General features: G+C 37.0%; 1 protein-coding gene across 1 annotated transcript in view; it reads left to right on the forward strand.

Annotated features, from left to right (window-relative positions):
- SDK1 (sidekick cell adhesion molecule 1) overlaps positions 1-27,187 on the forward strand; it is a 419,426-nt gene that overhangs the window by 200,537 nt on the left and 191,702 nt on the right. The gene's annotated exons all lie outside the window — the stretch shown is intronic.

Raw genomic sequence — 27,187 nt, forward strand, 5'->3', positions numbered from 1 at the left:
AAATCATCCTCAAAGCCTTTTGTCTGATGGTTTATTTTGTGCAAGGCAGGTACATAATGATATCCCTCGCTGTTTGTTGTGAAGTTGTGATCATAATTTCTTTTTAATGCAGGAGTTTATAATGTATTGTTTTCCATTGTGCGTAAGTAAACAAGTCACTCTTCTGAGTGCAATTTTATTAATGAGTCTATTCCCAGTCTATGGCATTATTTTTACCTGGAGTTATCATGGAGTCCCAGGGTACATGCATTTCATTGTTATTACTTATTATTTTACATTGCGCAAATTGTGTTAACACCTACCATTACACAGGCATTCCATGAGTAGATTTTACAACAAAGGGGAGGGAAAAGTAGCAGAGCAACGGGGTCGGAAAGATTACTGCACACTAAATATACTAATGTGCATATTCAGCAAAAACATGTACATGTAAACTATTTTAAAACATTTAGTAAATGTGTTTGTATGAAAAATTAATATTCTAAACATGTAGAATGGTTTGACTCCTTTTCTGAGGGCATTTGGTAAAGGTGTTTTTGATGTAGTACAAGAAAGAAAATATGTTAGTCTGATTGAATGTGGAGGTTTCTATTTCTGATTGTAGAGAGAAGGAAGAGATGACTCGGTAAATTGTTGATGACACTGGCAGCTTTACTGACAGGCTATGGTTGGGGCTTCTAGAAGGTGCAAGACTCTAAGCTCTAATCAGTCGACATGATGAGATGCCCAAGATCTCTTGATCTTGGGTACCATTAGATTTGAGACAATCCCTATGGCTCGTTTCCTTCCAATGGCAGAACTTGGGAGTCTGGGTTTCTGGGCAGGAAGTCTGGCAAATTGCTTTTGGAAATATGCTTAGGTTTGTCAGAAGTTCATCAAAAACATAATGTTCCTATGAAACATTTAATTTCTAAGAAAATATGATTTTTCTGCTAAAATTCCTAATCCAATTTCAAGGAAAGCTGTTCTTACACAAACAATGGAAGCCCTATAGTGGGATCAGGGGTCGCTGAGGGGAGCAGCTGTATGGTATAACAGACAGCAGAAGAGACAAACCTGTGTTTTCTTCCAGATATGTTTATAAACTAAATGAACTTCTCTGGGTTTTTATGTGTATCTTTCTGAAGTGGAAATAATATTCCAAATCCACTTGTGAATTCTGGCTGTACTGTGGCATGTAGATTGTAAACATTATTATTTCTGACAGTATAAAGAGGTTTGCTAACACTTTAGTACTAATTTCATTTTTAAAGCAAATTTGTATTGTTTGTATTATGTGACCAATAGTGTACATCCCGCTTTAGTTTCATATCTTAATTAATGCTAGAAATAGTCTGTGATCATGCATGCATAACAAGTGCTATGCAAAGCAGAAGGCAATACGGGCATATGGAAAAGAAAACACTTCAAAATGCATAGTCTTGCTACCAAAGTCTATCTGGAATGTGAAAAATAGGAAAGATTAAATGGATAAAAGAAAAAATGAAGAATGAGGCAAGATGGAAAGCCAAAAGTAGATCTGCTTGCTAAATGAATATTAGCCAATGAGGTTTTTAAATTGTCGTCTTGATATCAAGGATTATTAATGCTATGTGTGTGTTGAGAAAGGCCCTGGCTGAGAGGCATTACAGTGTCTGTAAAGAAAATGAGATTAACGTGGTCATTCTGAACTTTGATCTGAGGAAGAAACATATGTCATACATTAGATAGAAGTGAATAAACCTTTTTGGTCCAGTAACAGAAAATAATCAGGCAAAAATATAGTCCTGAAGCAATATGCAGAGAATGGTTGCAGAAAAATGATGTATTTTGGAAGAGTAATAAAGAATTCCAGCAAGTGGTTGGAAACAGATTGTTAAAGGTACATCCAGGTATGGAAGATACCACATTGAATTGTCACTGTCTGAATCTTATCAGATGTTAAGAGTGATGACACTTGTCATTTTCCATTAGGACATGTATAAAATTTAAAAACAGTTTAATCAAAATCAAATAAACCACAAGTAAAGTGGAATATCCAATCTCTGTGTGGGTAGGTTATATATTAATTATTGAGTACAACCTTGCTGCATGACTCAGCATGCATATTGCCACTTTTATTGAGGGCAAAAGAAAAAAAAAAAAAAAAACAAAAACACTATAGATAATTCCCAGGGCAGTCATCCACTGAGAACAGTGTTAGATATGCATAGCTTGTTATTCCTTGAAGGATATCGGTGTCAGACTTGCTCCAGCCTGTAGGAAAAGCACATTTGCAGAATCAGTCTAACAGCTGAGAAAGGTGTAAGCTGTCCTGTTCTGGTCTGAAATACAAGACTGACAGTAGGAGAAAGGTATAGCCCTGAGCTAAGCAGAAGATGAATTATGGGGCCTGATATTGCAGATTAAAGTCAATGCCTTAAATTGTGGCTGAAAGTAAATGGAGTTTGAACAACGTCTGGAAAATATACTAAACTGTCCTTCAATTAATAACTGTATTCGATACATGTTGAATAAAAATTTGAGGATGTTGAACATGTTTCAAAAATACAGTCTAAAAGCCTCAATCACGATGAATTCTCTAGTAGGACTCCGAGTATTAAAGGTAAAGACATTTTGTTTCTTGTCAGTCTAACCTGTAGCTCATTGAGTCCCAAGCAGCAGGACGTCTTACATCCACCCCTTGCCCCCGATTACAAACGTAACGCATGGAAGTTGGCAAACAGCTTCAGAAGAAAGCCTTCTAGCTTGTCAGTGTTGCTTCTGCTGTGTTTGGGTTTGCTTTTCTCTGCATTCTGAGGTTGGTCAGACACTGAAAATGTAGGCATGAGAATGCCTGGGTTTAATGAAAATTAACAGTTTTTTAGGACATCTTGGTGTTTTCAGATGTGTACCCAGTACACGTTACTGTAGCGGTTCATTCCTTAAATACGCTTTGCGGTAAAGATGTATTAGCCAATAGATATGGCTACCCCATGAGAAGATCGAAATATTGAGCAGTATTTTTACTTAACAGCCAAGCCCCTAGCTTGGTTAAACACTGGCATTCTGCATGCCTGCCTTCTAAAAACCATGTGTCTTAATTTGAAAGTCTGAATCACCAAAATACTTAAGTTCACAGCATAAGGTCCAGTTAAACTATGCTTGAAAACAATGGTCATTTCTTTCGAGTGGACATGTTTCCACTGACTTCAAGAGGATTAGATCATCCCTGAGGTAACAGGCAGCTCCAGTGAAATGAAAATGATGTCCAACAGGCAGCATGTTGGGAATAACGTCACATCTGAAATTAGTATGAGATGTCATAAATTAGTCCTAAATTTAAAATGTCTTAAAATCAGACACCGTATACTAAGCTAATGAAAATCTTGCCTTTTTTTTTTTTATAACCATATGTCCTAGCTTTCATGTAAATAACACAAAATTTTGGCTAGGAAAATCGGAAAGTCTGAAAATCAAGAATTTGGTAACAGAAATAGTAACAAAACTCAGCTTGCTTTTTGACTCAAATACATCAGTTAACTCCCTCTTGAAAATTCATTATTTTGGAGGATTTCAGTATTAAGTTCGTTGCTGGTACTTCCCGGCTTGACCAGAGAGGTGTGAGAATTAATCTATCACTGAGCTGTTGCAAGCTTCTTAGATGTAAATATTACTTTTCAATAAAAACAATTGGGAAATCCTTAATGTTCTTTCCTGTTTCCATCTATTCGATAATAGGTTTGATGATAATATCTCAAACTGATCCTTAATTCTTTAGGCTTTTTGTTTTGTGCCCGTTCTCCCGCAGATAGACATACACTGCAGCACAAATGGTCAGATCCCTTCCTAAAGGCTTTTGATCTTACCAATGTTGGCAGGACACTTAAAGATCAAAGTGTTCATTAAAGTAAGGCCATCATAAAACTCTTATTTCCTTGAAGGCCATACTCTGTGTATCAGCTAAATTTCTCTGAAATTCTGCACCAAACCTCTTATGGTTGTAGTATGGAACTTTTGCTAAAAAAAAAAAAAACCAAACACCACCACCAAAAAAAATCCAAACCAAACACCACCAAAACAAACAAAAAAGCCCTGATACATGGTACTTCGCTATAGGCTGTGCCACTTAGGAAAGAAGGTGTTTTGGGGGGGGGGGAAGGGAGAGCAGGGGTGTTAAGAGGTTCTTAATGAAACCATAAGGATTTCTAGTATATAAGTCAAGAGTTTAAGAAGTGGTTTTTTTGGGTGGTGGGGGAAGAAGATTCATAGGTAGCTTTTTATTACTGTAAGGAGCTGGCCAAGTTATTCACCACAATGTACACAGTGCGTGTCTTTGTTACTTTATTACATGACGACAAGGCAAGACTCTGCTGCCACTTTAGAAGAAGTTTGAAGAGCCCTGCTGAGATCTTTCTATTATTAACTTCAATGCAACGCTGTAGATGTGAGCATCGTTGGCCCAGTCTTAGAAACTTTCAACAGTATGTACTGCTATTTCTGAGTTTAGTTCAAGTATTTTATGAAAAATTTGAGAAAGTGTCCCCCGGTAGATGATTTAAATGGCAAGTTTGCAAAAGGTGGGTATGTGTAAGCTGTTCTGACAGCTTAGCTACTCCCGCTTCAATTGGTTTTGCAGCGCTAATCATCTGGAACTACAATTCAGGGCCTTGCTTCTGGACCTTCTTGTTAAGCTGTGAAATATTGAGATGCATGTCGCTCAATAGATTTATTAGTAAATTAGATAGTCTCAAGACCTATTCATAACACTAGGAGATACACAGTGTTCTGCAGACTGACGTCTTTTTCTGATGCAGGCTTTGTAAAAACAGAAAACAAGATTGATGAAAATTCTAAAAACCTTGCCAGCCAGCATTTCTGAAGAGTCAAAGATAATAAAGCCAATTATCATTTAACGAAGATAAATTTTTCCCTTGAGCACTAGCAATGCTTAAAAAAAAAAAAGTTTAAAAAAAAAAAAAGAAAAAAGCTGGGGACTGAAAATTAAACTCCTGGCTTGGCTGCATTGCAATTAATTTAAAATACGAGGGTGTCATGTTGTTCTGCCCAGCTTCCAGTTGCAACGAGAAGAATTTTATTCCGTTACGGCAGACATTGACATGAGGCTAAATAGACCCTGTTTGTCTCTGGTTGGCGCCTATTTTGTTCTTCAATGTAACGTATCAAAGCATAAATTTTACAGAAGGGAAGAGTCCTACTTTAGACTTGCAGGGTACTGATTTTGCACTGAAAGTTTTTCTGTTTGTTTTTCTATTTAAAAAGAAAGGTTCTCATGGTAGTGATCTCAAGATGTTTAGGTTGCCTTCAGTGTCTACAAAAATGAAATATTCTTTAAATTGTTAGGAAAGAAAGGGGGGGGGGGGGGGGAAGTGCCACGTTACCTGTTGGTGTATTTGGTTGAATATTACTTTTGACATCCTTCTGTTAGGTTTGTTAAGAAGATAAGTTTTCAGAAGATTCTGAGCAGGTATTTTTCTCTCTGGAAGGGAGCATTTCACTAACGTAATTTTCATATTAACCACCAAGGTTTGTTCAAGTCAGTAGATGTTGAGGATCCTTCATGGATATGTGTGAAGCATACTGCTGCATGAATTTTTCATAGCTAGTTCCAGCTTTCAGGTGTAGGCAGGCAAAAAACCAAAAGGAATGGGTTGGCACCCGCAGGGAATAGGTATTTCTATTCTGAGGTCAAATTCACGCAAGCTCTATAAACTTGTCAAACTGTTTTTAGTTCATGCCAAGGGAATTTACTTCGCGTAGCCTCTCTGGATCAGTGCTGTTGAGGTGAAATTAGTGCTTCAATGATGCCACACCCCCCCCCCCCCCCTTCTTTTTTGGTGGGTGAACAAGAAGGAATATGGGATGAAATTAAATTGCGTGTCTGTGCTATGATTGTACCCTACATGCCTGAGGCTCTGATCAAATACTGAGGAAGTCCAACATAGCACAGCTCAGCCCTCTGTGCACTGGTTTTAAGTCACTCTTTGAAATAATGACATTTCTTTCCTTTCCCATTTTCTACGCAGTTTTTTTTTTTTGTCTTTGTCAAGCAGAATTTCTGGGAAGGGTACTCTAGTGGTTGTGTCATGTGTGGTTATGTGTGCCTTTCACTTTGATGGTCACTTAACATTCTTTTATTATCCAAAATGTTAATTTGAAAGAGACTGTAGAAGTGTTCGGGATTTAAAACCAAATCCTGAGGATAAATTCTGTGTAAATGCCATCTTTAATACCCTGGAAAAATACTGTCTGTCTTAATGCTTTTTCTTCAGTTATAGCTCCAATCTGCTTTAATGCTAAAGGGCATAAATTTTTAAATGGGGATCTTTGTTTCTTATTATTTTGAGAATAGATTGAGTACAACCTTTTGAGAGAGATATACATATGTGTGTATATATTTAAATCAAATGCATTTTAGTAACAATTATCGCTAGAACAAAAAGGACTAAAGTAAGTTAGTGTTAAAGATTTGATTTTGGTATATTGGAACAAATATTAGTTTAAGCTTTATCCAGAGCTAGGAATTTCAGTGGAGACTGATATTCTCAATGGTTTACCCTATTACTACTGGAAAAGGGATACTGTATTGCAGTGTAGAATCATTTTATATGCATTACAAAGAAATAACAGGTAACGTTCAGGATTTATCAGCAGTTTTGGACTCCAAATTTTTTTTAATTTTTTTTTAAAGGTTCAGCCAGATCTTTTCCATAATGCCGTGCCTTTCTTCTCCTTAAAGGAAAACTTTCCTTGCTTTTAACTGAGTGATATAGAGGGAAATTTGTGGTTAAAATGATAGATTGCTAAACTGCAGGAATAATAAAGGTGAGCCAAGAAACATCTGTGGCAGTGTGAGTTTTTCTTTGGCTTTACCCAAATATTCTATCAGTGCTCTTTCTGATAAATAGCAGAAATATTGGTTGGTCTCCAATTTCTTCTTCCTCTGGACTATTTTTGATAATACTTATTGCCACACACGGTGCACTTTAGCATCTGCTGCAGCTTCTGTCCCAGGCAACTAGTGGCTCCTCTGCTAGTAGAACTTGACTTCTAGTTGACTTTCCTTAGATTCATTATAATATTTTAAATATATCAACCCTAATAGAGGTTGATGTCTTTTTGCAGTAGAAAGATACTAAAATAAACTTGAAAATTTTTTCAATCTTACTATTGAAGAGCACTTGAAACAGCCAAAATCAGCATAAAACAAATTTAAATATATAGCACTTAATTTTCATCATGTTGCATCAACAAATGTAATAAAGCTTTAAAAACATGGTTTATGGAAAGAATATTTCCTTCTTTTTCTCCCAAATGCAACAGTACAATCCTGTTATGGGGACTCATCCTAGCTGGTGAAGTTAGGGAAATGCACCCGAGTTGAGTGCATGTTCCTTTGGCATATGTACATACATTAGGCATACTGCTCTGGAAAAAAATGGTCTGCACTAAAGTTTCTATAATCTAACTTATTATTTCAATGTAGCTTCTTGTTACACTGGTCTGTTCATAAGGTTTTGTGTCTATAAGAGATCTGGAATACATACACACTCAAAATCCTGGGTTGTCTCCTAAACCCTTTATTTATATCTGACACGTGCAATTAATCTCTCCCTATCTCTAATCACTTTTGCTATTACATTCATTGGGGTGATTTGTAACCTATCTCTGTCACTGCTCTGTAATTGATATGTGGAGATAAGAGATTCTTAGAGGACAGAAACAAGGAAAAGAGAAAATTGAATTTACCTTGCAATCATTTTATAAAATGTGACATACATCAATTATACATGCCATCCAGGAAAATGCCATCTTGAACAAACTGTGATGATTTGTTGGAAGACCAACATAAGAGAAATGCCAGAAAACTTTTCTGGACAGAAAAGTATTGCTAGTTCAACAGACAGACTTTTCCATCTCACTGATTGACCTACAATTTTTTAAAATAATACTGCAGAATTTACAAAGAAAGTGTCATTTTTGACCAGTGTTTTTCTTCAGTCAGTCTTGTACTTATACCCTAGTGTGGAATAAGATGAAAGGAGGCTGCTGAAATAAACATTGTTTTGATCAGACGTAAAAAGATTATGTTGGTTACCCAAGGTTGAATCATCTTTCATGGGCAAAAATGGTAAAATTGATACTATAGTCCAATTCCAACTTAACTGCATTCTACCATGAAAATATTTCTCTTTCGTTTCTTTCGTATTTCATTGCAGTGAGAAGTGAACTGATTTTCTCACTCTTGGTTCAATACTCTGTACTCATGATTATTTCTAATGGTTGGCATGAGAGTAGTAGTTCCTTTCCATACTTGTAAGTTTTAGTAGTACTTTGGGATCTTTGAAAAGCTGTTTAATACGTACTTATGTATTACAAAAATTAATATCTAGTAAATAGATATGATAAATAATATGATAGTGGTAATAAATAAATTTTCCAAGTTTTATGATTTCTAAGTCAAGCAACATGCAGTGTCGGCTGCTTCCTGGGACTGTAGGACTGGCAAACAGTCTTTTCCCTAGAACTGTTTACTTCTTTGTTATCATGTATGCCCAAGAGAAACTGTGCTTTATAAAAACTTCCAGAGGAGACAGAAGTACAGTGATTTGTAGGCGTTTGTAAAGGGCTTTGCGTTTCAGTTTATGCAAGTATAATAATTCTGGAGCTTTAACAGGAATAGCTACTGGAGACTCACATATCAGTTTACCCCTTTCGAACATTACCTTTTGATTTCTTACAAGTCCCATTTTGCTATGCCAAACTCCTGGCGTATTCTGAGTGGCTGATTTGAAATACTTCGCTTTGTTTCCCATCTTTACAAAGTTGGATGTATTTAAAGTATGACCTTAATTTATTTAAAGTTGCTAAACCCTACTGAGGAGTGCTTTTTACCAAGAAAGTAAGAATCTGTAACTTACTGAAGGGAGCTTTAGCTTAAACATGCTATTTTAAGGAAAAATAAATCGCATTTAGCGAAAAACATCCATGTAATATATGGCTGTAACAGCTTTGTACTGTTCTGTAATGAGACAGGTTGTCCTGGCTGGTCTGTGAACAAGAAGGTAAAAAGATACAAAGCTTTTGCTTAAGAAAATAGTGAGGAGCATCTTATTTCTTATGAATTGGATGAACTTATAGCATGTAATTTTCTTTTATTCATAGGAGTAGCACTTGCTCTTCAGTTTAGAAAATAAGTAATTTAGAAACCATCTGATGGTGTTCTCTAAAATGTCATTGTACTAGGCAAGCTTGAAATGTCTTATAAACAATATAGATAAGGAATAATAAATATGCTCAGAACAGATGTTTAACAGAATAACTTTTGCACTTACTCAGTTACTGCAAAAGCCTAAATATATCCTAAAGATTGTATTACACATGCTAAAGGTCTGCATGGCAGACCCCCCCCCCCCAGCACATTTACAAAAACTAATTTTCATCTCAAGCTTTGACAAACATATGGTTGCTTGAGGGTTATCATTTTTAAAACTCTTCCTATTAAAGATGTTTTTAATTTCTTCTCAATATACATCGCAGAACAGGAAAATTGAATAAGGATAGAAACCCCTCACATGTCTGTGTCATCGTTCTGCCAAATGGATGAGATTTGTCTAAGTAATTCCAAAAGTGCGCACAATAGCCTGCGTATGAACAAAAATGAAAAAACAGTAATTACAACAGCAACATAAGAATTGGAGAGTCAGGACATGCAAGATTCAAGGTCATCTGTAAAACTTTAAATATTCTTCTTTGTATAGACACATTATGATAAGGCATTTAATTTGATTGTTACTGTTTTTTGTTCAGTAGACAAGATGAAAGTTACTTATACACGGTCCGATTAGGTTTGTTTTTTTTTTAAATCAGCTAACTAATTTTTGCTCCACATTTTAACAAAAAAGTTTAGTATTGGTAACCTTTTTATATTTTAGAAAGGACTTGCTATGAATTTTAAAGTAATATAGAATAATTGGACCTTCCTACCCCATTTGTAATAGGAAGAGAAACTTGGGCTTGATTTGTAACCTGGGTTGCTTCGTCTGATGTGCGTAAACGCTGCATTGATTTCTTGTCCACTTGGTTGTACCGTGGGAGTTGTACATTGCCAATCCAGGATGTTCGTTATCCTTCGGTTTTGTACTACTGTTTGACGTAGTCATTTGCATCTGGGGTGTGGTTAGACATCGGAGTAATCCAAGGTCTGATTCTCCACCCCCCTGACTGTGCTGTAAGGTGATAGAAACATTGATTTCTTTTCATGTGCAGACTATTGTCTATACTTTTAAGATCTTTAAAAATAATCCATAATCCAAAACTCTGCTTTTTTTTATAGTAGATAAATCATTTTAGGTATGGAATGTGGGAACAAAGTTACAGCTCCTATAACCTGGGAGAACACCATTGTTAAATAGTGTACCTTTAAAGGACTGTAAGCTTTCTGTGATAAAAATGAAGGAATACAGCAGCCAGGAAGGTGCACACAATGTCCTAGTCCCTAAGGCCCTGTTCGTGCAAAATTGTTATTAAATTTTGTCCAGCTATATTTGCTGTTAAATATGTTTGCAAGCTGAGAACAAGTAGCTTACTGCTGTTGCGTGTAGGGAAAATACTGCAGCGGACAGTCTATCGTATGAAGGAGGAAGGACAAGAGAAGTTGTGCATAGAGGGTTTTTTTATTCCCCACTTGTTCCTTACACACTAAGGAGGGATAAAAAGAAAAGCTTGCTTATTTACTCCATGGTGGCTTTCTTTTGATCTGCTCTGCAAAGCCATGTGCTCATAAACCTGACTTAGTAAAGACAGTGAAGGCTTAGAAAGCCAGCACTGTTGTTATCTTCTGCAAGTGCTGGGAAAGGAACTGCACACCCGGTGCTGCCTTCACCTATCCTTGTGGATTTATCAGATCACTGTGAGTGATACTGTCATAGCTATTAAAGAAAGTAATTGGTAGTGAGTGATTAAAATTGCAGATGGCCTTTTCAAGGTGATTATGAATATTAAATCAAGTCTGTGAAAGGTAGCTAAAAAAGCCCATGAAACTAAAAAGTGAATATGCTGAGGATAATTGCATAAAAAGAGGATCTCGCAGGCATGCTATGCTCATCTAACCCCCCACCCCCCAACCAATCAATCAAGCAACCAAAAAACCCCAAGAAGCAAAATAGTTCAAGTGGACCTATTGTGTCAAAGGAGGGGGAACTAAATTTCTGCCTTTTTAGGCTGTAAATCCCTCTGTGCAGAGAACTTGCGTCGCTGTCATCACTGAGCAGTGACAGGTCTGCAAAGTCCCCTATACCATGCAGTGCTGTGTCATTAAGAGTGATCTTTTCCTGTTCTTTTCCAATTGTAAGTGATTATGACAAATGTTTCTTTCCGTATCATCCTGGAACAAGGCCAAGAAATACTGTGGAGTGACTTAATTTCTTTTGGGATCTTTATCTCACAAAGCAAAGGTTATGTGGGAATCTTTTTTTTTTTTTAGCTGAAAAATCTAGGGTTCATTTTGTTCCATAATTTAAAATGGAAACTTCAGATGCAAACAAAGATAAAGGTAGAGAAAACTGAAAAATAAATGTCTTCATTTTGAGCCCTGCTTACTTACATGTATATTTTAATACAAGTGCAGAGAGCTTTCACACATGTCTAAATAGCTTGTGAACTTGGAGCCTGAGAGTTTTTCTTGTGCATATTGTGATTATAGACTCATCACTTTTGGACCAATTTCATGCTTTCAAATAGAAGAATTTTGTATGGTTGCTTATACTTCAACTTATTATTATTATTATATTGATCTCAAACTTCATGCTGACCTATCTAATCGGCTTTTAAACTGTAAACCACCATGGGATTTATTGTGAAGATTTATATAAATGTGTTTTACAATTATTATTACCTTTGGTGTGACAGGAATCATTTGTTTAATCATTTGAGGAGCTCTTTCCCCTTCAGACGGTATTTCTGCTTACCTGAATTTTGTGGTCATTGTAATGTTAGCAGTTTTGTTGCATATTGATTCTTCATCTAAATCAATATTATTTCAATTATGGATATTCCCTTGGTAAATTTGATAGAGAATTCTGCTTTTTCCATTACAATAACACTTATTTCTAACCATCTTGGCTTAGGAACTGGTCTATGCCCTCCTTGACAAAAACATTTGTACCATGCAAGTGTGTTTAAAAAACTATTCTAGAAAGATACTCAAACATTTATTATTGATTCATTGCTAGTCAATGCAGCAGGCATGTCTAAAGTGCTTAGGTGGTCTAAACAGATGCTCAGCACTTCCCTTTAACTGTGGAAAGACAAGTTCCACCTTGTAATGCAAACAGGCAATGTCCAAGAAGTTACGAGGGATTAAAATTCTCATCTTTTTTATTGAAAGAAGCAATGAATTAGAATATGACAATATTATGTTTTTCCGCCCTCAAGACATGTAAATTGTAACTCTTCAAGAAGTGTCTTGTATGAAATACAAGCACAGTAAACGTGGCAGGCTGTTTAAAATTGAAAGCATCTGATAGAATTTGGATTATCAGTTGCCACTTTGCTTTTTGGAAAGGATATTGATTACTTTTTTTTTGTATGATCGATATGGCATGTTGCAACCTTGAGCGCCTGGGATACTTTGAAAACTATTACTGTTGGCCATGTTGTCAGCAAACAGAAAGACTTGCATTAGATGTGGTGAGGAGAGGAAGACTGCCTTTGATTAAATTGTGGCTGACCGATCTGGTGTGTTCATTGATGCAGAGGGCAATTTGCACTTCATAGGCTAATGAGGAGAAATATTATGGAATCTGGCAGACCTTTTTGGACTTGATAGTGACTGCTGAATTCCTATCTTGAGTATAATGCAGAATTTATTTTGAAAAAACGAGTCTGGGATGGTTACACGTTTTTGCTGCAGCTTGTAATCGTGATGATACCTTGCCATTACTAGAGCCACAGAAATAGTCAGCTGGACTAATTGCTGAGGGCTTTTTTTCATGGTTTAAAGATGGAAAAAGCAGTGTAACTTTAAAAATTCACAGATAAATCTTTTTTTGCAAGATTGTTAGAAATGCTTGCAAAGGGTGTTTGTAATGGAAGAAGTGACAGACCTCTAATTAGTGTGGCAGTATGAGACGCTATAGCATATGTGCCTACAAAGGAGGGGGATGAAATAACACTGTTCATCTGGAGTTTATGGCTAGCAGATGCAGGTAGACAGTGTTTTTCTTGGTTCATTCTTTCACTGCACATACCAGAGGAGGTGTTTTTAATTTTGTCAAAATATTTCTGAGTTGTGAAACTTAAAACACACAAGTTATGAATTTACTGTGAATAAGGACCAAACTGTTCTCCTGCAAGCCTTTGCAAGCGCTGTTTCTTTAAGGCAACTTCTTTTCAGAACTGTATTCTGCTACTTTTAAAGCAATAAAGGTATTTTCTGGAAAAGGATACTGTGTATTTAAAGTAGAGGTTTATGAAGTCAGCTGACAGGACTTTATTGCAATCTTTAAAAGGCTGGGTTTTAACGAGTCAATTATCCTGTTTACGTTTTGTGTGGATCTGGTACTTCATTTTGGTTTCACTTCATAGTGCCACAAGCAACCTCGATGACTTCTTTAGTATCTTAATACAGTATTTACACATGCTTCATGACACAGTATGCAGTGGAATGGGAAGTACAAAACTCATTTGTGTGTTAATGCTGAAGGTATTACATTTGTCATAAATGCTTATCCTTAACCGGGTGGTATTTTTTAAATATTCATCAGAAGTGAATATGATTTACCTAAGTAATATTTGTGATGTAAAAGTTTGTCAGTCATATCTTTTAATAAGAATTTTCAAAAGTAAATTTAACCTTCACGTTGCGGCATTAAGTATATGACTTCTAAAAGTTTTGTGAATGAGTACAAACAGCAAACCTGGCTGTGCTGATGGCCCTTCTGACTCCAGAAGAAATGGTCTCTGGAAAAACACTGGCCTATAATCAAATGGCTCTGCAATTTAGCTCATTTTAGTGACCTATTATGTTTTTCAGATATAGCTATTAAAAAAGAAAAAGGGGGGGAAAATACAGTTGTTATAGACAGTGTGTGTGTGTGTGTTGTAAAGAATAGGACATTTTGTGAAATCTGTCAGCTTTTGACATATTTATGAGAGAAGCCCCCCCTTTTTCTTTTTTAAGGGTATAGTGGTGTGTTTTAAGTGGTCTCCACATCCTTAATTGTAGTGGGCTTGTGGTTAGAATGAGGTAAAGGTGAGCTGAATTGAACAATCAATTCAAAAGGAAGAGCGGCTTGCATCAAAGTTGTTTTATACTTAATCTGTCTTCTGCAAATACAGCAATATGAAAGGAGGGGGCTTGCCTTTAGAGCCAGAGTTGTTCCTTTTGACGAGCCCTTAAGAACGGCGTAAGATATTTCTCCTTTTATCCTTGATCACCACGGGAACTTTAAAACCCATGTTTCAGAAAGGAATCCTGGGTAGCACTCTCTGGAAACATGCAGAACTCCCCAAAACTGCGTGATAGGTAATATAAAATCTCAATAAGAAGTGCAGATCCTGATTGAGGGAAGGAGTGCACTGCGTTACAGAACCACATACGGCTTGGAATGCGTTGCTTCCATCAGGTTGTAGATCGCAGTTTTATGAGCTTTGCAGAAGATGGGGACAGGTTTTTTGTTTGTGTGTGGTGTGGGGTTTTTTTTTGTTGGTTGGGTTTTTTTTTTCCAAGAATGTATTGTGTACAATCCATTCAGAAATTATAAAGTAAGCTTAGGAAAAAGTCACAGCAGGTTACTATTTTAAGTAACTTTCATTTTGCCATTTTGCTCTGGTTTTACCAAACAGTGAATTTTGAAAACAACATAACCAAGTTGTTTATGCAGTTAAGGATTTATGGGAATGTGATTCTCACTGACAAGGGGAGTGTGTGTGTGTGAATTCTTTTTTACAATATGCCACCATGATCTTGAAGTAATTCAGAGATTGATTTGTAAAACATTCTGAATCAATTAAGGCTTTAATCAGCAAGCGGCAAACTTCAGATGGCTCGTGGACTAATTTTACCATCTCCCATCAACATGAACCTGGAAAAAGAAAACAATTAAGGGGATGTAATTATCTGTCCTGATTACTGAATTAGAAGAGTTTGTGTTTATTCCATTGCTATGTAAAAGGAGAAAACTGCTTTGAGAAACAATTTGAGGCAGCTACTAAATTGCCAGGAGTTTGCAGGGTGCAATGTATACGTTTGCTAGGACAGTTTTGGAAGAGGTTTGTCATCAGCAACTGTCATACAAGTACTGTATATCGAGCTCTGGAGGCTGTTGCCTGACAGCTCTGTAGTGTTCTACGCAAGATCTAGTACTGAGAGTATTCTTCCTCCTTGTGCATAAAGTGAGTTTGGATTTTCAAGGCTGGGTCTCATCTGCAGTTACTTGTCCAAGCATATATCTGGTGCATATATCTAGTGATCACAAAAAATCTTGCAACTTCTAGAAGCTGGGAATTAATGTTTGAGTTCCCATACAATGACAACCTTTCTAGAAAACAGGGAGGGAAAAGCATCTCTGCATGATCAAACTAACAGTCTAATTATCCTGTGGTGGTATCTTCCTGCTACCAAGTGGAATGACCTTAAGTTCTTGGTATTTTGCTTGACTTAAAATGAGAATAGCCTATAGAAATATACCAAACTTATTACATAATTCTTTCTCAAACCAGACTTTTAGGTTTGGTAGGATTTTTATTTTCAGCTTAGCAGGGAGATAAATACAGATTTGTGACAGACCTTTACTTACCCTTTATATCATCCCAGATCTGATCAGAATCCACAAATTGCATAAAACCTCTCATAAACCCCCAGCTTACAATGCTAGTGTAATGCTAGTTTGAATATTTAGCAGAATGTTAATCCTGACATATTTAGCTGCCACACTGAAGGATTGTTGCTGCATTCTGTGCAAAGTTCAGAATAAATGCCCAGAACGCCGGTGAGTTATAGGTCAATGACAGTAATTGGAAGGAAAAGTAAACAGGAAACCTTAGTAGTATCTAGCAGGAGTGATACCTCTATTTTTTATTAATGAGCAGTAAACAAGCCTGTCACCAATCACTGATTTTGAAAAATGTGCCATATAACTTACTCCTATAAATGGTATCATTTCTACATAGCGTATGTGTCTCTTGGTAGTACTGGGTTTATTAAATACTGTTGAACAAAATTTTCAGTGGAATGAGATTAAAACTGTCTCCTTAAGAAAACTGAACTTTATTTAAGCAGCAAGAGATAAGGCTGCCTCATCCACGTTTACTTTACAGAAGGCTGGCTTTATAGTGTTGGTGATACTCAATTAATGGCTTAGTATATTTTGGAACTTAAATTATGTTATTATGAAATAAACTAAAAGTACAGTCACTGTACAAACATAAATTACATCCTGTCTCCTGGCACACACTAGTATAAAGGCCCAACCAGTCTCTCATTTCCACAGTATCACGTAAATTAGAGTTTAACAGTATTGTAGTTTATGCAGATTTAATAAATATATTTGACTTTTGGAGCCATAAAATGGGTTAGGCATTATCATGAAGGTAATTATTACTGGTGTTGTCTGCTGCATTTCATTTTTAAATTAAGAAAATCCATAATGATGGGTATGTCTGAGAGTAATAAATGATGCTCCCTAAGAACCCTTAGTATTAATACTCTCTTAACTCAATACTGTATGCTATCTAGAGTTGCTGGGTTATGTTGCTTCTGGCAGGATCCTTCGTGAACACCACCTTCCTCTTCAGAGACAAGAAATAACTGTACTTACATTATTTGCCTTTGTTACCTGGTCTGGCTAGATGAATAAGTAAATTTTTGCAAAGAAAAGTCTTTGGAGACATTCAGGTTGCCAAAGCCAGCCCAGCGCAGGGCAGGAAGGGGAAAAATGACTTCATTCTTCTGAAGAGTGCGGTATTCTGAAGAGTCAGATATTTCTGCAGGTAGAAGAAATGACAGCTTGCTTTACTCTAGGTATATGAGCTTACAAAGTGCAGCAGGACAGATGATCATCAGTGTCAGGTTTGCTTGCACAGCTTCTCAAAAATCTAACACAGCACTTATTTAAAATTGGGGATTTGTTGCATTTGCGGAATGCTGTGTAGAGAACTGAAAATGCGAAGATTAGGTCATGGATGTATCTCTAGGATTACATAAACACATCCCACAAAGATGACTGTTGTGATTAGGAGACTGGAGAGAACAACAAATCACAGAGTAAAATAGGAGTTCCAAACCAAAGGTATACTCTTATCTGCAAGAATGTACAAGATAGTTTAAATTAAATTATTTTAAACTCACCTGAGGATTTAAGTGCTATTGACAAGTTGTGTATCCACTTACTGTGCACCCAGAGGTCTAACTGGACAGAGATTTCTTGATGTATTTGAAGGATTGAGCAAGTTTCAGGCTGTAACCCAATTTAGCATCTACAAAACAGATGTGCTTTGATCTTGGACCGCTTGAGCAGCATGGGTATCGCCATGAGTTTGTCAACGGTATCATGAACAATTATGAAGGTATCATTGACTTACTGTGCAAAGAGAGTCAGCTGTAGTAATGTTCTTACTTTAGTGTCATCCAAAGTCCCTCTTAGGTGTTGCACCATTCAGATAAATATGTTGCAGTGGAATTGTTCTGTAAAGAAGGTAGTTCATGTTTTTCTAGCAGTCTTCCATGCAGGTTCTTGATATAGGAAATACAGTGGCTGAGGAATCTTATTTTTTAAAAAAATCACTTTCTCTAGGGATGCATCCATTGTGTTGCATCCATTGTGTGTTTCTTTGGGTTGTTGTCTTTGAATTCTTACTGACCATGACCATCTTTGCAATATTCAAAAAATTCCTCTTTCTTCTCATAGCTATCACTTCTTATAGGATTCCAAAATTATTCATGGAAAGGATCTATTTGAGCAGATTGGCCACAGTAGTGTTTCACACAGACTGAAGTGTGGAGGGAGAAGACATTTGCATGAGATATGAAATGTCTAGAGCACATGTATTTTGAGGAAGAGAGTAAATTGCAATAGGCAATAAAATGGTGGGAGGTAGGGGTCTTCTCTTCTGCCAGAGCTAGTTTCTGCTCCTGTGCTGATGGACAGGCAGCATTTTGGACAAATGTCATATCAAGAGATGAAAGAACAAGTTTCTTAGAGAAACAAGCTTAGAAAGGCTGTTTTTCTAATGACTTGGGAAAAAGGGCAGTCTGCAGTCAGTCTGCTCCTCTAGTAACCAAAGGGCAAATAAATGTTAAATCTATTTCCCCTGGAGACAAGAGTAGGTTATTGAGAATGGGGAGTATATGCAGAGTTACTACCTCACCTGGTGAAATAGTATTAGCAGTACAGGTTTTTGCCTACCATGACTATCACAAGGTTTCTTTATTTACTAGCTGGGTAACGATGTACGTTAACAGACATCTTGTCTACAGGAAATCCAGATGATCTCCCTTCTCTTTCCTCTCTTCTCCTACTAGATGCAAAAGGTCAGAAGAAAAGCAGCAATGAGAATTCTTGCTGCCAGCACAAGACGCTCTTGACTCTGTCCGCATCAGTACCGCAGACTTTAATTTCCTTTACACTGAACTAAGGTTAGGCTCACTTAAAGGTCATTCTCTGCAATAGGGTTTGTTTTGTTTTGCCATTTGTTTTATTTATTGAAAACAGCATCTTTCCTGAGAAACAAAGTTGTTTTCCCTGCTGTTACCTCCCCTCTTCTTAAGTTGCTTTTGAAAGGTGTTTCATTACTTGCTAAGCTCTAAAGTGATTTTTCTGATGGTGATAATATCAACTTGCAAAATCTTTGAGCTGGGAGCGTTTTTATCTTGGAACTGTAATAGTGCTTGTTGCATAAAGAGACGTTTGGAATTGACCCTGCCTTTATTAACTCCAGTTTTGACAGAACCCTGAAATTACCCTGTTATTTTTCTGTCAACTCCACCATACATTGGACGTGACCAATGCTCTCATCGTGCAGTTTTCTTTGGAAAGTCAAATGTTTTATCAACTAATGTCAGAAAAATAATTTTGAAACCTCTCACTTCACTTCATTGAGGTTTTTGGCCTCGGAAATATACAGGTGAAGAAGAAATTCGTTCAAAAACTGACCAGAACTTCCTACCTCATAATTGTGACAACTTCTTCCATAGAAAAATAGGTGCTGCTAAAAGGCTATCTACTCCTCTGGGCATCCATTTTCAAACTTGGTAAGACAGTGAGAAGACATGGTTTGTCTTATGCTACCTTTGGTACCTGGGTGCTCAGTAACTGTTAAAAAACCCTCACTCTCCATCTGTGTACTGGAAGATGTAGTTCCAAAGAGACCACTTCCAGAGCTAGGTATTTCCATGAAGGTTTGAGGTCAGAGATCTGGAACTATCTTTAGAAATAGGCATAGGAAAATTTCTCTGGTGTGTCTCCTGCCTGTTTCCTGACCCCCAAAACATGTGACATTTTTGTTTGTTTGGATCATATCAGGTATCTTTCAAGGTAAAATGTATAGGTCCTTGATGATGAAGAAAAAGCAGAAATAAAAGGAATTCAAATGTGGGCTTTTTCATGCAGCAAAATCACCTGGGAAAAAGCTGGGACCAACAGAATATGACAGCCTTAGGGTTAAGGAGGAGTTGATTTATTGGATGATGGAGTTCTCTGGGCAGGCGTGGGAGGATTTTGTTAGATATTGGTGTTATTATGTAATTTGCTAAATGTGTTAATAGCTCCAGATGGCTGGATTTAAAAATAAAATTAATAAATTATCTTTACACACTTTTAAAGTCCCCTGTTAATAGCCAGGTATATCCAAAGCATTATATAGAGAAGAATTGATGGCTGCTATGAAGTAAAGGGAAATAAATTAATTTTAAGGCTTCTCCTTGCTTGATGAAACAGTGCAGAAGCTTTTAGTCCACAAGAATTTTCAAATATTTTGGATGTTTTGTAAAAAGAAGCTTATTTGGGGCTAAATGATATTCTTGGTGGTCTGCTTTCTGATACAAAAATGAAGTACCCTGAAAACTATATCTGGCAGGCAGAATGTGCCTTGTATTAAAATGCTGTCTGGTGATGTGGAAGAGCCTTGTAATCAGGATAAGTTTGGCTTAGAGATCATGTTGTTAAAAGTTAGAACCTGTCAATGTTTGACTTTTTTTTTTTTTAAACAATGTAATAAATATTGGCTGCTGGTGAGAAGCCTGAACGCTCTCCTCATGCCACCCATTGTGGGAATATTTAAATAGAATATAACAATGTCTCTGTATGCTCCGAAGGGAACAAGGGCAGACTTCTCTCTCCCACTTCATTCCAAGTACGGCACTTCCTCCCTTAGTCCTGAGGGCCAATGTTCCTTAATTTAAAAAAACAGAGCCCTATTCAACCTTTCTTCTCAAACCAAATGCCCATAAATGAGAGATTTGTCTGCGTAAGATGTAAGCACAAAACACTGAATAAAGCTTATAATAATCACCGCAGAAGTTTTAAAAGGAGTGGTCGTTTGTTCCCATGTCAGAGTAGAGAGCTATGACTACTGTGGTTTCCAACCAGTTAGTTCCATATCTTTTAACGCGGCTTTTCCTGTTACTGTGCGATTATTCCACTTGTTTTTCTTTGCCTTTGCTAGACTAAGGCACTGAAAGCAGAGAAAAAGGTGGAGAGAAGCATGAAGACTGTGTGTCGAGAACGTGCTTTGTTCCAGACTCTCAGAAAGCTACCTGGGTATATCTCTAAGTTGGAAAAGGACCTTATGTCCTCTGTTTGAGCGCTCTGTGCCATTCTGCTTCTGTTCATGATCGGGCTTAGTCATCTTGTTTGGTTGATAGGTTTTGCACTGTCTTTTATGCTTGTGGTTGATGTAGTGTGTTTCCTCCTCTTCCTCCACCTCCCCTTTTTTAAAAACAAACATTGCCATGCTTGAAGTGCTTCTCTTGCTTTTAGAAAGTTATAGCCTGAGATGGAGCAGAGCGGTGATCTGATTAAAGTGATTAAAACTATATACAGAATGCATAATTACCCTTTGCCCTGGCTGTCATGGGGAGCTGATGCATGGAGCTGATACTGTATCTCTCCATGGCAGCAGGCGTATGCTACATGACTTTTTTCTTTTTTTTTTTTTTTTTTTTTTTCCTTTCCTGGAGAACTTTAATCGCTTGAGATAAAGAGCCAGGAGAGAGATCAGGGCTGTATTAATCCTCTCAATGGCTTTATAATTTCCCCACTATTCTGCTGCTGGTAATCAAGAAAAATAATGCTGCCTTAATCCGGGACGCCAAGGTCAATCATCCCTGAGTCTTTTGATAGTAAGGATGTCATTATGAAAAGATTTTTAATGAACGTAATTTTCCTTGCATACTTTGGGGCTGGCAATATGTATGTGATTTCTTGTTCCTGGTGGAAGAATATTTCTTGGTTGGAGTAATAATTGGCCCATTTTGATCATTTTCTAACAGCTGGTTAGGGCAGCAGGATGGCCACAGCAGACAAAGGCTATTTTGGAAAATGCTGGGGGCGAGAGAGTGCCACCAACCAGCCAGGGCCTGTACAATAGCAGCAGAAAGGCTGTTTCTGGGGATCAGGAGGTGAATAGGAGGGCAGAAGGATTGAAACAAGTGATGGGGAAAACATATGCCCGTTATCATTAGGTCTTGACGTGCCAGACAGACGCACAAACTGCAGAGAGGCTTCTGGACCCTGGAATACGTTTTCTGGTGTGACTTTGATCTGTCACAACTTTAGTTCTCAAAAAAATACTTAAGAAGTTTCTGAACTAAGGTGAAAAAGCTTTTTAGCTGTTTTCTGAAAGCTGACATTCTAGACACCTTAAAAAGCCGACGCTCTAAATAATGCTGCTTATTGTCACATTTAACTTAATTCTGCAATGCTTTAGAGATTAGAAATGGTGAAAGATATGTCTGTCACTGAGACTGAAGTCTAAAGTGCTAAAAAGGCAGAGCTAACACTCGTACAAAAGTTGATGTTAGTAGTGGGCTCATCTCATGAGAAAACGTATCAGCTGTATTTGTGTTTGGAGAAAAAAGTGTTAGGGAATTCTCAGTTTTGTCTCTGCAACCAACATTTCGGTTAATCCTATGAGATTATTCTGTGTTCTTGCTTCTCACATTCATGGTTGATAACTTCTAAAAGTTAAGAAATGTGCAGAGGATATTAACATTTTTGCCTTCTGCAAAACAAACCCTTTCTTCTAGATGCATCTGTTAGGAATTGTGAACTTTTTACTTTGTTTTTTGTTATGTTGCAATCCACAGCATCCAAATCATGAAGCCTCCTATCTAAAGTCAATGGGAGTTTAAAAAAAAGCAAACGAAAAGAAAACACCATTGGATACTCCATTTCATGCAGATCCTCAGCATGCCCTCATTGCTAACTTCTTACAGAAAAATATTAAATGCAACTTAAAAAATACAAACACACACTAAAGTAGAACAGGATAAAATCCACGTTAAGATTTTCACTTAATCCAGTAAAAGCCAAGAATTCGAAGAAAGGCTTTTTATTGCACCGTTCTGTTATCTTTAGTACTATTGCATGAGAGTTGTATCTATCGTGGCATTGTCCTGCCTGGTGCAGTACCTGGGCAGACCAGTTAGCTTAGCAGTTGCTGAGATACTCAATCAGGTCTTTAAAGTACAAGCTTTCAAGGTACAGGTGACAAACCTTTTCTTTCTGGGAATCTTAGATTTATAATATTGCATAATTTGACTCTTTCTTAGGAGGATGAAGAAAAATCATTTTTCAAGATACTATTTGGGATTTAATCATTGGGTTTAGATAAGGTGCTATCAAGGAACTAAGGTTTTCTTGTGATAACATGCATTGCTTTATCTCCGTGGTGGAATTTTTTTGTGTTGTTTCATAGCAGTCATTTTATCCGGGGGCAAGATGAATTATGTGTTCTACAATATCATTTTTTTTGTCTCGGGGAGAAGATGGTGTTTTAGAGCATCACAGCCAAAAAAAAAAACCAACAAACTAGTTTTTTTTTTGAGTGATATTTTGATGTGACCAAAACAAATGGTAGTTACTCTGCACGATACATTTTGAATATGATGTTTTGTGAGCAGATAGTATTTTAAATGAACCCAATTATACAAGTAGCTGAAATATTTGTAGTGCCTGACTATGGCTGGAACATAGCCGTTTTGTTTTTTAAATAATGCATTTCTCATTGTCCATATCCTTCTATATGGGAAGCTAGATACTGGGAATCATTATTCTTTTTTCCACATATGCATGGTTTTTTTAAAATTTGTTTTGGAAAATGAAATGGATGTTAGCAGTACTTAAGATCTTGTATAGGGCATATAGTTCAAGCCCCAAACTTTATTTGATTTGCTGGTTTTGTTGTAGCAGCACCTTAAACTGTAAAAAAAAAAGTACAAGTCCTGAACTCCACAATCATTTCCATTGAAATGCAGAAGTTACTCTGAACAGAAATGACAGCTGCTTAGTCCGGTGTCACGATTTTGATCAATGACAAAAAGGGGCTTAAATATTATTGTTTGGGGGGGAAGTTTCTTTTGTCCAAATTTCTCTGCTTAGTTATTCTCGCTTTTTTTCCCCATTGAGAAGCAAATACCTACTGGAAATTAGGCTACTCCTTTAGATACCTACCTCCTGGAGGAATTTTGCTTTAGGCCTTAAATGCCGGTCGCTTGTTAATTCCCCAGGAGTTCCTCAGAAGTGCCAGGGGCCAAGCCCATCATTGCTAATCTAATTGATTTGTTTTGTTATTAAACAAAACAAAAACGTGTTACTGTTTTCCCATGGAGTTCTCATTGCTTCTGAGAAGCGTGAAGACAAGCTGTCTGAACACGGCGCTGGGGCAGGCAGGGATTCCTCAATAATTAATAGAGACTCAGACAAGCGGTGAGGTTTCTTCTTCTCATTTTCAACCTGGAATCTGGGTTATAATGAAGAAATAATGTTCCTGGAAGGGAACGCTGTAGTAAGGTCTCTGGCTAGATAATTTTGAGGAAAAGAGATAATGCTGAAATACGAAAAAAATTTGGTTCTGGCCTTATTAAAGTATTAAGTATGAGTATTAAACTGCGTGAGTGATGTAGCATGCTGCATTTGGTCTGATAATTTCTGATGCGAACTGATTAGTAATTAAGTCTGTCGTTGCTGTCTTGCCGGAATTGGGGTGGCTAAAAAGAGCCATGTTTATGCTTTGCTTCACTCAGGTGGAGGATGGGTAAACAGGAAAAATAAAGTTTTCTCTGCAGTGTTTTATAATGGGATGTGTTCTTATAACCAGTCAGGTTTCTAAGTGTTTGCAGCTGCTCTCTTTAATTTCCAGTAGTGAATATAGGTCACACATCAACAGCCTGGTGATCTGAGAGGAATTAATAATCATAGAATCACAGGACGGATGAGGCTGGAAGGCTCCTCTGGAGTCCAACCCCCTGCTAAAGCAGGTCGCCTAGAGCAGGTCGCTCAGGACCATGTCCAGTTGAGTTCTGAGCATCTCCAAGGATGGAGAGTCCTCAACCTCTCTGGGCAACTTTTCCAGTGTTTGATCACGCTTCAGTAAAAAAAAAAAAAAAAAAAATTTTTATGCTTAAAAAGAATTTCTTGTATTTCAGTTTGTGCCTGTTGTCTCTTTCTCTATCACTGGATACCACTTGAGAAGAAATGAGAAGATAATACAGCTTACAGTTGTTTTCTCTGCAGTTTGTTATGGGGACAGTGGGTGAAGCTTCTGTTTGGAGCAGACCGAAGCCAGCGCTGCGCTTGTTTTCTTATTGCCATCACATGCAGAAGTCTGCTCTCCTGTAGCCCGGATGTTATTGGCAGCATTCAGCACTAAAAGCAAAAAAAGAAACATAATGAGCTGTGCCCTGCAGAGTAGTTATGTTGGATAATTTCACTAATAAACACTGGATTTTACAAAGGCTTTTGCGGATGAAAATATAGGGCACATTAGTGAATAAATCAATGGCAATACATTAATAGACTATGGCTCTGTTGTCCACTCACTCAGTGAAACTACTTGATAATGATATTTTGTTCAGTCTATCATTTTGAAACAATAGCAGTTTCATCACAATTGTAATGACTTTGGTAAAATGTTGCATAAATGCAAGGTTTGGAGTTTGACTATTGATGGAATTTGGGGATTTCAGCATTTGTGGAGAAGATTCCATTAATACTGAATATCCCAACAGCAGCATAAAATTTGGATGTTTGCCACATGAGATCTTCAACAGTACAAAGTAGATGGTCTAAAGCCTCGGAAGCTGCAACAGTAATAATGTAAGGGTTTTGGTATCTTTTTTACACTAATAACTTTGTGTATCTGCTATGAAGTAATTTGAGTTCAATTTACCTGTCAGTGTGTGAGTAAGTAAAACTGGGGTAGATCTGAAAGATGAAGCAATTAAAGTACTAATATTTTCTTTGAATTTAAATAGCACTTACCATCCAAGGATCCCAAAGCAATCTACTATTATTAATAATAAGGCCTGATTCATATCTAATGCTTTTCATCAGTATTCCTCAAAAGTCTTTACCAAGGTGCACATCATTAATTCCAATATCAAAATGAGGAAACTGATGCACAGAAAGATAAAAGTAATTAGCCTAAGATCACTTAGAATCAGGGGCAGAGACAAGGTTAGAAATCACATTTTGTAATTCCCAGTCCCATGTTCTTCTTGCTTAACAAAATTGACTTCTATATACAACACAAGGATGATTATTTTATAGAATTGTTAAGAGCTGTGTCAAATAATTTCTATTAAAATACCTCAGTATCTGTCATCTTCAGGGGACAATGGTATAATAAAGTAAGGCAGAAGCATTTAACAGATCAAAATTGATCCACATTGGTCTGTTGAAGGATGATTATGAGAAGTGATTGTGACTTGATACTTGAAGACCAGATGTACTGATCCTGGAAGATCAGTGAAATTTGCACATAGAACATATTACCTTGAATTTTTTGTGTTCCCATCTTGAAAAACATCTGGTATCTTGAAAGGAATAGTCCCTTTCTCCCTGATCCAGTAATCCCTGGCATATGACACAGTGCGCTAGGCATTCTTATAGAAACGGTTAATCAGAGGGTCAAAGTCTTTAAAAGTAAATACATAAATAAAGTGAAAAATGAATGGTGTTCACAGATTTTGTGGTAGACAAAATATTTTCTTATGGACAGTCAAGTGAACTGTGAATGCTGTCCACAAGGTCACTGAACAACTTACCTTCATGCTAGAGAGAGACGAAAAGACAGATCTTGCTTTATTTCTCCTTACCAGAAAGCAATAGCATACATACAGATCTTAGTCCCTTAGTTTTCAATCTGGGGACAGCTATTTTTGATGACATAGAATCATACTCTTTCCTTAGTATGTTGCTGGTAGTGAGAATGTGTAGCAGAATATCTATATTTTCTGGAAGTATTTGAATCAGCTAATTTTTTGCAATGTATTTTCCTGTTGCTGGACTGCATTGACTGGTACCAACCAATTATGGGAGAAATAAATATTTCTAAGTTCATCACAGTGCTGTTTACTTGCAAGAGGTAGCTAGCACACAGTGAAGCTTTTTGGCAGAGTCTAAACACTACATCAGAAATTATAGGGCAGAGAACATAAACCAGAAGAATAAAATGCTGGAAATTACCTAATGAGTAAAGAAAAGCATCAGTGACCAGAGTTTTTATGGATGCAGTTCCCATCAATATTAATGGGAGTTGTTGATTATAAAACCCATCTCTGTCCTCCATCCTCCTGTTCTCTCTACACACATCACCCTAAGTTGAAATTACAAAATATGAATAAATTATTGGGGAGGAACAATTTCCATGTGCTGTTGAAGTGTTTGCATTTTGATTTGCAAGCAATTTTTTTTATTGCTTTTAAGAAATGTTGAGAAGGTAATGATTACTGTTCAAGCTCTAAATTATGCAGATAAATGGCCTATTTTAATGTGTCATGGTAATGAAGTTATAATGTATCACGTGATAGCAGTGTTAATATTAAAACTTTTGGGCAAGAGGTCACTCTATTTTCTGCGTTGACCCCAGCTGGTCTGATCTGACTGTGGAAGCTGAGATTGCCCCGTGGAGGTCTCGGCCCAAATCTTAGCCAAGTCTCATATTCCAGCATAATTCCTTTTCTCCTCTGATTCTTCTCTAGGATCCA

The sequence above is a fragment of the Calonectris borealis genome, chromosome 16, assembly GCF_964195595.1.
Source record: "Calonectris borealis chromosome 16, bCalBor7.hap1.2, whole genome shotgun sequence".
NCBI classification, from domain to species: Eukaryota; Metazoa; Chordata; class Aves; order Procellariiformes; family Procellariidae; genus Calonectris; species Calonectris borealis.